Below are 10,715 nucleotides of genomic sequence, written 5' to 3'. Positions count from 1 at the left end.
TCTCCATGGCAGGAGGGTGGTGGAGGGAGAAGAAGAAGAGGACCAAAGTGGGCTAAAATTAACATTCATTCTTCAAACAGACCATGACTGATCTGTAACTCAGCATAATTTATTTCTTTAAGGCCATGTAGCTTATTTCTTTAAGGCCATGTATTTCTTTAAGGCCATGTAGAACCCAGCAGTTGCATTCACTCCTGTGTAAGCAGGGTCTGAATGAGCTCTCCTCTGATATCTACTGATGAGCTGGGGAAGAGGACTTCAGGAGCTGACCTTGTTTGTGTGGGCATGCCCACCCTGCCTAGGTGCTCAGCATGATGGGACTGCTTTGCCCAAATGATCACTTTTGGCTGGTGTTGGATCACCAGTCTCTTTGGTGGACTGGGGCAGGGGTAATAAAGGGTTGTTTTCCTTGTTGTGTGAATCAAGGGCAACAGAACTGTACTTGGCAAATCCCGATTGAGGAACTCAACCTCAACTAAGTGGCACTTGCTAGGCAGGGGGCATGGGTACCAAAGCCCAGTGAGTTGAGAGAGGGTGGGGTCAGGTACTTGTACTTGATGGTGTGGGCCCTGTCTAAGGATCCTAGACACCATTTGATCCTTCCTCTCTTCACTGTTTAATAAAAGAGCTGATTAAGACTCAATTGAGTCTTGTTACACACCACAGAGCTGGACTAAGCTTTAGACCTGCTTGGTGACGGTATCTCTGACGCAAAAGACTGCCCAATATATATTAGCAGTGAGGCTCTCCCACTAACAGCTGAAATCACTGAGAACTTTGTTAAGTGGTAGGACCTGAAGGCACTCTGGCAGGACAGCCGGTAGAGTGGTGAGCCGCAAACAGGGCAGCGGGTGGAGAGGAGCAGTGAGCAGCCAGCAGGGCAGCGGGTGGAGAGGAGCAGTGAGCAGGTTGCAGGGCAGCCAGTGGAGTGGAGCAGCACATGAATGCCTGGACAGTGGGGCAAGCAAAGTGCCTTCTCCCAGGGTGGGAGATGAATTCTGCAGATACACCTCTGAACTCTGGGTCAGCTCTGACCAAGTGGGACTCAGAGAAGGGAAGGACACATTAAAGGAACTTTAGGTTGCTGGACTTAAAACCTGAGGCACAAGGACACTGCCCAAAGTACTCTGGGGTTGGTCTTTTGCTCATGGTTTTATGTTTCTGAATCCTGCATGCGGTGTTTTCCCAAATTCATGTTGCATTACTTCCCTCCTTTTATTAAAAGTTTATTTTCTAACAATCAGACTGTGTGCTGCAAGAGGGGAAGTATTGCCTCTTAAAGGTACCCCTGGGGTGGTGTGCAATTGTTCCAGGTTACTGGGGGTGGGACTTGAGCCGCTTTGTGTTGTACTGTTGACAAGGAACCCCTAGATACTGAACCCGGCCCTTGTTGCTGCAAACTCCAACTGGCAGAAAGGTTACACCTGTTTGCTAGCTACTAGACATTCCTAGAATTAATTGTATACAAAGAAGAACAAAAATATGTCTGGTCCCTCAGCCTCCAACCATTCTGAACTGCATGTTGGAGCTGGGTGTGACACAATGTATTTTTCTATTATATTTTTATTCTGCTTTGTCTCTTTCCCACCAGGACACTGAGGTTAATAAACATGTTCCCTTTAAAATGGTCTCTGTTGCAGATGCCAAAATTTTGAGTAACACTGTCTTTTGCGTGCCACCTTTTAACACTAACATCATTTCCCACTGAGCTGTCTTTTCCATTCCTCTTATCACCTTAGCAAATGCAAATGAAGTAATTATCTAGTTAAATTCTGAACAGGCATTATTCATTTGAGAAATCATAACTTTGTAATGCAAAGGAAGCATTTTCGTTCCACCTTTGGTACTTTACAATAAACTCATTCTGATCTAAATTGATTGCTGTGGGATTATCTTGGAGTCATTAAAATATTGCTGTATTGACATTCACTAATGTTTTTAATTAGCAATTTCAAATTCCAACATTTGGCATTAAACTTGCACATATATGATTTCTTTTAGCTCTATAGTTCTTCATTATTTTCATATGCATTTTTAGTAAATATGTTAACTTTTTTGCATTATATTATTTGATCGTTTGATTTTGTTTTCTAATTTTATATTCTCAGATCAGTAAATCTGTCTCCTCTAATGAAGATATCTCTTATATTTCAGCTCACAGAGCACAATTTTCTGGCATGGAAGCAAGGTACAGATTTTTATTTTTAATGATTTGATAAATTCTGAGTCTCCAGTTTTAATGTTAGCATGTTCAATAAGTCAGACCTGTCTGTGTGCACACAAACACACTCTTGGATTGTCGTTTACTTATAAGAGCAAAATATACTGGATAACCCTAGAGGTCCATCTAGTTTGATGTCCCGTCTCAACAGTGGCAAGTCTCAGCTGCTTCAGAGGAAGTTACGCAAAACCCTGCAGCAGGAGTTATGGAATCACCTTCCCACAGGTAAAGCCTTTTCTTAACCACCTGGTAGTTAGCACTTGGCTTTTGCCTGGAAGCGTTAAGTTTTATATCCCTTCCAAAACTCTTTTGTATATTTTCAATCCTTACTTTTGTAACTCCACATAAATGTCCTTTTAAAAGAAAAAAAAAAAGAGGGAAAAAACCCTGCTAAGTTTTTCACCACAGATATCTGGTGACAATGACTTCCATAGGCTAACCGTGTATCGTGTGGAAAAAAATATTTTTTTCCACGTTTCAATCTGCTTCCTTTCAAATTTGTTGAATATCTCCTTTTCCTTTATTATGTGAAAGATGGGAGCCTGATCTGTCTGCTCTATATTACTCACTATTTTGGATATCTTCATAATGTAAAATTGTAACTTGGGTTTCCTGTTGAATCTTTGACTGATTCTGAATGCCCAGACAGTAGCAGTGGGAAAGAATGCTCTTTTCACTTGCACTTGGTAACTTTTTGAATGGATGCAACTTTTGTTTTCTATGCAGAGAATATTAAATCTATCCTCCTTAAGTTGTGCTGGCGTTCAGTTCATCTGGCTTTGGTCAAAGCTGATAGGTTTGATCGATGAAATGTTTTATGGCTTGGACCTTGTTCATTAACCCATCAGTTCAGAACAGTGAGGACTCTTGTAGATTCCTAAATTTGTACATCTATGAATACAGATACAATCTTCTCAGTGGTTGTCCCTTGGCCAGTATTTTCACTGTCCACCTTGATCCTTCAGATGCCAAATTTGTCAACCTTCATGATGCAGTACAAAGTATATTACTTCTCTTACCCCAGCTCTGTATGAGAAGAACTTTTGAGTTCATGTTTGGCAGTGTGTTGTTGGCACTAGTTAATGTCAACTAAAGCAGTGTTGAGAGTTTTATGGTTTTTACTGTAAATATGCCCAGATAGGCATATTTTATAAATGGATAAATAAGATCTCCACCATCACCACCACCACCACCACCACCACACCTAGGAGCCCTAGTCATAGACCAAGATCCTATTCTGCTAGAATTGTACAAACACAGAACAAAAAAAGTGACAGTCCCTGCCCAGAAAGCCTACAGCCTAAGTATAAGACAAGAGATAACAGATGAACAGACTCAGGAATACAAGGAAACAATGATACAATATTGGGTCAGCATGAAAAGCAGTGGTCTCAGCACACCAACAGCTTAGCCGTTATCAAGTTTTTTGTAGGCACCACACAAAGGAGAGCTTTCAGGAGGGATTGGAAGGAGAATGATGAAGCAGCTTTATAAGTATTTACAGGGACTTTGTCCCAAGCATGCGGGACAGCATGGGAGGAATCACTAAAGTGCTTTTTTGAAAATTAAACAAATGGGCCATGGAAGCTGGTAACATGAGCTAATCAGAGACAGGAGTCAACATCTCAAAAGTGAATGAGAGAGGATAGGTAGGGTGGTGATAAGCTGGGAAGAGCCTGGAAGGTGAAGATACATTACTCAATTAGTACTCTCTGAACAAGGAAAGCCGTTTTACTGAGATATCTCCTAGAAAAGTGATTTGACTAAGTGATTGTGAATGGTAAAATCTACTGCTAAATCAGGACAGTAGCAACATAAATTCCTCCTCACAGAAGTGCATTTGCTTTGTATGAAATTGTTAACTAGCTGAGCAGTAGATATGAAAATGTAATGTCTGTACTTTTCGAGCACATATCGCTGAATAATGGCTAAAGGATATGTATTCCCGAGTACTCAGGGTGCTGCAATTATGGATGACTAAATTGCAGTGGTTGCTTTGAAAGGTAGCTGGCATCTGTTATCAAAAAAACAAATAATCTAGATGTTGAACCTTACATGTGTTGTGAACAATTTTCATTCTTTTTCTTTCTTTAAAACAAACAGTCAAGGAAATTCCATGCAGAAAACTAGAGTTACTACAACATGAAAAATGGAAAATCAAGCACTAGCAAATTTAATACAATGCAGTGTGATAGGGTAGCTGGTCACGTGGATAGTCTGAGCCCAGCGACCCTGGACTGGACCAGGTGAGCCTAGTCCAGCTAATTACAGAGGGCTGGGCCTATAAAGGGCTGCTAGTAGGCAGCCGGGGGGAGAGAGGGGGGTAAGCCCTGGTCAGCAGAAGCCACATTGAAATAAAGCTGATGGGTGGGAGGAAGGGATGGCTCTGAAGCCTGGGGGCCAGGCAATGACTTAAGATTATGTTACATTTGTTTGTTTAAACCTTTGTTATAAAAAAATAAACATGCTTGACTGGGACTGGGTGTCGCAGCATGTGATTCGAGCCAGGGCAGCGGCACTCCGTGTCACAGAGTTAAGTTTGAAAGATCATAGCCTGAGATGGGATGGCTGCTATTTCAGATCATTGTTATGGTTCAAGGAAAAGGAAATGACCAGGTAAGATTAAGTGAATGGAATACTGCATTCTGTTTTGTTGCTCCTTTGGAATACAATCACTTAAATGGCTTCTGAAATTATTATTAATCTACAGTCAATATAAACTATCAAAAAGGTAAGGAGTACTTGTGGCACCTTAGAGACTAACCAATTTATCTGAGCATAAGCTTCCGATGAAGTGAGCTGTAGCTCACGAAAGCTTATTACGTAATTACGTATTACAGTACGTAATAGGTATGTTTTATTAGGGCTGTCGATTAATCACAGTTAACTCCTGCGATTAAATTTAAAAAATTAATCGCGATTAAATATTTTATCGCAGTTTTAATTGCACTGTTAAACAACAGAATCCCAATTGAAATTTATTAAATATTTTTGGATATTTTTCTACATTTTCAAATATTTTAACTTCAATTACAACACAGAATACAAAGTTGTACAGTGCTCACTTTATATTATGTTTGATTACAAATATTTTCACTGTAAAAATGATAAACAAAAGAAATAGTATTTTAATTCACCTCATACAAGTACTGTAGTGCAATCCATTTATCATGAAAGTGCAACTTATAAATGTACATTTTTTTGTTACTTAACTGCACTCAAAAACAGTGCTCACTTTATCTTTATTTTTATTACAAATATTTGCACTGTAAAAAAACCAAAAGAAATGGTATTTTCCAATTCCCCCATTACAAATACTGTACTGCAATCTCTTTATCATGAAAGTTGAACTTACACATGTAGAATTATGCACAAAAATCCTGCATTCAAAAATAAAACAATGAAAAACTTTAGAGCCTACAAGTCCACTCAGTACTACTTTTCATTCAGCCACCCTTTGAGACAAACACGTTTGTTTACATTTATGGGAGATAATGTTGCCCGCTTCCTATTTACAGTGTCACCAGAAAGTGAGAACAGGCGTTTGCATGGCACTTTTGTAGCCAGAATTTCAAGGTATTTATGTGCCAGATATGCTAAACATTCGTATGCCCCTTCAAGCTTCAGCCACCATTGCAGAAGATATGCTTCCATGCAGATGACTCTCATTATTAAAAACAATGTGTTAATTAAATTTGTGACTGAACCACTTGGGGGAGAATTGTTTGCCTCCTGCTCTATGTCTCAGATGATGACCTAGCAGGTGTTGTTCATTTTAAGAACACTTTCACTGCAGATCTGACAAAACACAAAGAAGGTACCAATGTGAGATTTCTAAAGATAGCTACAGCACTCGACCCAAGGTTTAAGAATCTGAAATGTCTTCCAAAATCTGAGCGGGACGAGGTGTGAAGGATGTTTTCAGAAGTTTTAAAAGAGCAACACTCCGATGCGGAAACTATAGAACCCTAACCACCAAAAAAAACCCCAACCTTCTACTGGTGGCAACTGACTCAGATCATGAAAATGAACATGCTTTGGTCCTCACTGCTTTGAATCGTTATCAAGAAGAACCCATCATCAACATGGACACGTCCTCTGGAATGGTGGTTGAAGCATGATAGGACATGTGAATCTTTAGTGCATCTGGCACATAAATATCTTGGGACTTGCCAGCTATGATAGTGCCATGCAAACACCTGTTCTCACTTTCAGGTGACATTGTAACTAAGGAGTGGGCAGCATTATCTCCTGCAAATGTAAACAAACTTGTTTGTCTGAGCAATTGGCTGAACAAAAAGTAGGACTGAATGGACTTGTAGGCTCTAAAGTTTTACATTGTTTTATTTTTGAATGTAGGGGTTTTGTGCATAATTCTACATCTGTAAGTTCAACTTTCATGATAAAGAGATTGCAGTACAGTACTTGTAATGGTGGAATTGGAAAATACCATGTCTTTTGTTTTTTTACAGTGCAAATATTTGTAATAAAAAATAAAGATAAAGTGAGCACTGTACGTTTTGTATTCTGTGTTGTAATTGAAATCAATATATTTGAAAATGTAGAAAACATCCAGAAATATGTAAGTAAATGGTATTCTATTATTGTTTAGCTGGGCAATTAATTGTGATTAATTTTTTTTAATCGCTTGACAGCCCTAGTTTTAATCGAACCAACATGTAAAAGATGATGGGTAATAACTAACAACGTCAGGAGGCAATAACTAACTATGTCGGAGAAGCAGTAATCACTTGTTTGTATTGGGGTATAAAGACGTATCTCAGAGGGAGTATCTTTGGTCAGCCTAGGGAGCAGTGGAAAGTCCTGCCACTGACAGAGCTGCATCCATTGTCAAGAGCATACATGTCTTAGTATCCTTGTAGAGTTTTCCAGGTGCCACAACTGTGCTTTGTCGACAATAAATCCGGCCGGGCCGGGTTCCTTCACTGAAAACCAAGTCTATGGATTTATTGGGTGGTTTAATTGAGGTCTGCTATCTCCACTATCTGCACAGAGCTGGGACAGCACACTAAATGAACACACATGCGGCCAACATCTGACCACAAGAACCTTGCTAACCTATTAGAGTATCCGTAAACCAAACTACCTTCTTCACAAATAAGAACTTGGCAAATTAACAGCTTAACCTAAACTCTTGTTCTCTGAAAGAGACAATCTAGTTTTGTTGAAAAATTCCCAAGAAATTTAGCCTGAGCAGAGAGCAAGTATGGAAAATTAAAGATTGGTAAAGTTATAAACAACAACCAAAAATGGGGTGTTATAATGGAAAGTGTCCGGCTACTAGTTCTACCCGTAATAATTTCTTACAAAAATAACTCTTTTTTTTGTTTGTGAATTATCTGTGAAAATAGTTGGATTTCTGTGAATTTGTTTGTCATAAGAAATTGTTTTATGTGAACAAATGTCCACTTACAGGAATCATGCAAAGTATTCACTGTGACTATTTCTTGAACTATATTTCATTATTTGTGCTGTGTGATAGGTCACCTAAATCATAGAATCATAGAACCATGGGATTAGAAGGGATTGCAAAGGTCATTTGGTCTAACCTACTGCCAAGATGCAGTATTTGTGCATCTAAACCATCCAAGACAGATGGCTAACCAGTGGTTGGGTTTTTTTTGAAAACCTACAGTGAAGGAGATTCCATGAACTCCCTAGGCAGTTTATTTCATTATCCCTACTGTTCTGATATTTAGGAAGTTTTTCCCGAGATTTAATCTTATCTGCTATGCTGTAGTTTGAACCCATTGCCTCTTCTCCTGACTTCTGTGGCAAGAGAATGATTTTTCTCCATCTTTCTTATGGAGCCTTTCTAGTATTTGAAGACCGCTATCTTGTCCCCCCTTAATCTCCTGTTTTCCAAACTAAACATACCCAGTTCCTTCAACCTTTGCTCATATGGCTTGCAGTCTACCCCTTTGATCATTTTTGTCACTTGCTACTGGATCCTTTCCAGCTTCCCTACATCCTTTCTATATAACAGTGTCCAAAACTGGACACAGTACTCCAGCTAAGGCCTAACCAGCACTAAGTAGAGTCATACTATCACCTCCTGTGATATACATGCTATGCCTCTGTTAATGTAACCCAAAATTGCATTTGCTTTTTATGCAAAAGCTTCACATTGTTAACTCATATTGAGGTTGCGATCGCCTGAATTCTCATATCGTTCTCAGCTTTGCTGCTGCAAAGCTAGTTATCCCTATTGTATATTTGTGCATTTGGTTTTTCTTCCTTAAGTGTAGCAACTTAGATTTGTCTTCGTAGAATTTCATTTTGTTGTCTATATACCAGTTCTCCAATTTACCAACATCCCCCACATCCTAGTTTTGTGTTAGCTGCACTTTTGATTGGTATGTTCTTTATCCCTACATCCATGTAATTAATAAAGATGTTAAATAACACCAGATTCAGAAGAGATCCCCGTGGAGCCCTGCTTGAGGCCTCTTTCCAATCTGACATCATTCCATTAATAATTACTCTTTGTTTGTGGTTGTTTAACCAATTATGTATCCACTTACTAGTAGTTTTACCGAGCCTGCATTTCTCCAGTTTACTTATCAGAATGGCATGTGGGATTGTGTCAAAAGCCTTACTAAAGTCCAGGTATATTATGTCCACCAGATTCCCCTATCCACCAAATCAGTTACGTTGTCAAAGAAGGAAATCAAGTTCCTTTGGCAAATCTGTGCTGGCCATTATTGATCACCCCTTCATCCTCCAGATATTTCCAAATTGAATGTTTTATACATTGCTCTATTAGCAAAGGTATTGCTTCTGCTCCCTGTTTGGCTGATATTAGAAATAGGAAGGCCTAAATCAGCCACTTATAGTGTGAATGTTCATGCAAAATATGTTTACTCAAATATTTTTCAGTCTTCTGGGGGATGGGGGGAGAAGAGATGTAATTGATTGAGTATTCATGACATATTTTCTTCCTTGTGACCAAAAAACCCACAATTTTACAGATGTCTAGGAAGTGAATGAAAGGGGGCATGAATACAGAGGAAGTCGTATCATCCGTTTTTCAGTGCTATCTAGCATTAACGTTAATCCATGGTTGTTCACAGAAGTCATGCAGTAAAAAGGTCCTTCATATCAGGCAAAAATACAAGCCATTGACAAGACAGATCAGAATATTATCAACACATCAGGGAAAAGGCCACTCATGAAGTCAGAGCTTTAACTTTTAGTTTTATGCAGTTGTTGACACTAACAACTTTTTGAGTTAAAATGACAAGTAAAACCTGGGCATTTCTTTCCCACAGTCTTGTAAATTGGCATCAAAGATGGAGGCTGAAATCCCTAACAAAATCAACAGGAGTTTTGCTCTTGACTTCAGTAGGACCAAAATGCCACCCTTCATGTGCAACCTTTGACTTTGACTAAATGTACATATCTTCACTAACTCAGAGAGTATTGAGCTGAACATGCTGATTCTACACCATATTACATGATGTTCAGTCATTTACGTATGTGCAAAGTTGGTGTAAAATGCTATCATTCTGACCTGGTAATACTTTGCACAGGTATAGATGACCATACACGATGCGTGGGACAGGAAAATCTGAAAGACATCTCTCTCCCCTTGTTTTAACTGAAGTTTCTGAGCACTACAGTGGATATAGTATTTCTTGCTTTCTGCATCTGAGAATATGACCATGAGGATCTGGCTAAGATGTGACAGCTTTCAGGCATCCTGTAAGCATGTGGCTCACTGGCCAGTGCATCCCCGGTGGCTGGGCTTGGTGTATCAGGCTTTTGTCAGAAGGAGGCGAAAAAGGACAGTCATTCCAGCACTGTGGAAGTCTGTGTTTCTTGCAACTCAGTCCTACAGCTGGGTCACATATAATCCCACCCCTTCTAACAGTCCAACACATAATAGTCCATCAACTTCATCTGGACCTTTGATCCAAGTCCAGACTCACTAGTCCTTAACCCAGGTTTCAGGAGGTTTCAATAGTCCTTTTCGCTTGTCAGGGTGGGTTGGGAGGGGTTCGGCACCACTTCCGCAGTGGTCTGGTAGGGGACCTCAGGCCCTCCCTCTCCACTGGGTTCCAGTCCAAAGAGTGCCTGACTGCATAGACCCCTGGCTTCCTCCCTGGACCACTTCTGTCCTTGCCCTCTCTTAGGCTTTTACCTCAGCTTCTTTCTGAGCTTACAGTGTATGAGCCCTGCTTCTACTAAGCCTTTTCCACCAACTCACTGCAGAGTTTCTTAACATTTTTTGCTACCCAGTTTTCTCTACTCCCCTGAAGGGTAGTCCCTGACTCAGGAGGAGTCCTATTGCTCCCTGCAGGACCCTCCACCAGTGTGATAAATCCTGGGTACTCCTGATGCTCTTTCCCAGCTGCCTTAGGCTCCCTGTTCAGGCCTACCTTCCTTCAGGGAAGCTTTGTCTGCCAGCAGTCCCACTCAGCTCCTTGAATCCAGCCAGGCTTCTCTCCCTGAGTGAAAGCCAGAGATCTGC

This window comes from Lepidochelys kempii, chromosome 2 (genome assembly GCF_965140285.1).
Source record: "Lepidochelys kempii isolate rLepKem1 chromosome 2, rLepKem1.hap1, whole genome shotgun sequence".
Taxonomy (NCBI): domain Eukaryota; kingdom Metazoa; phylum Chordata; order Testudines; family Cheloniidae; genus Lepidochelys; species Lepidochelys kempii.
This window is presented reverse-complemented; position numbering follows the sequence as displayed.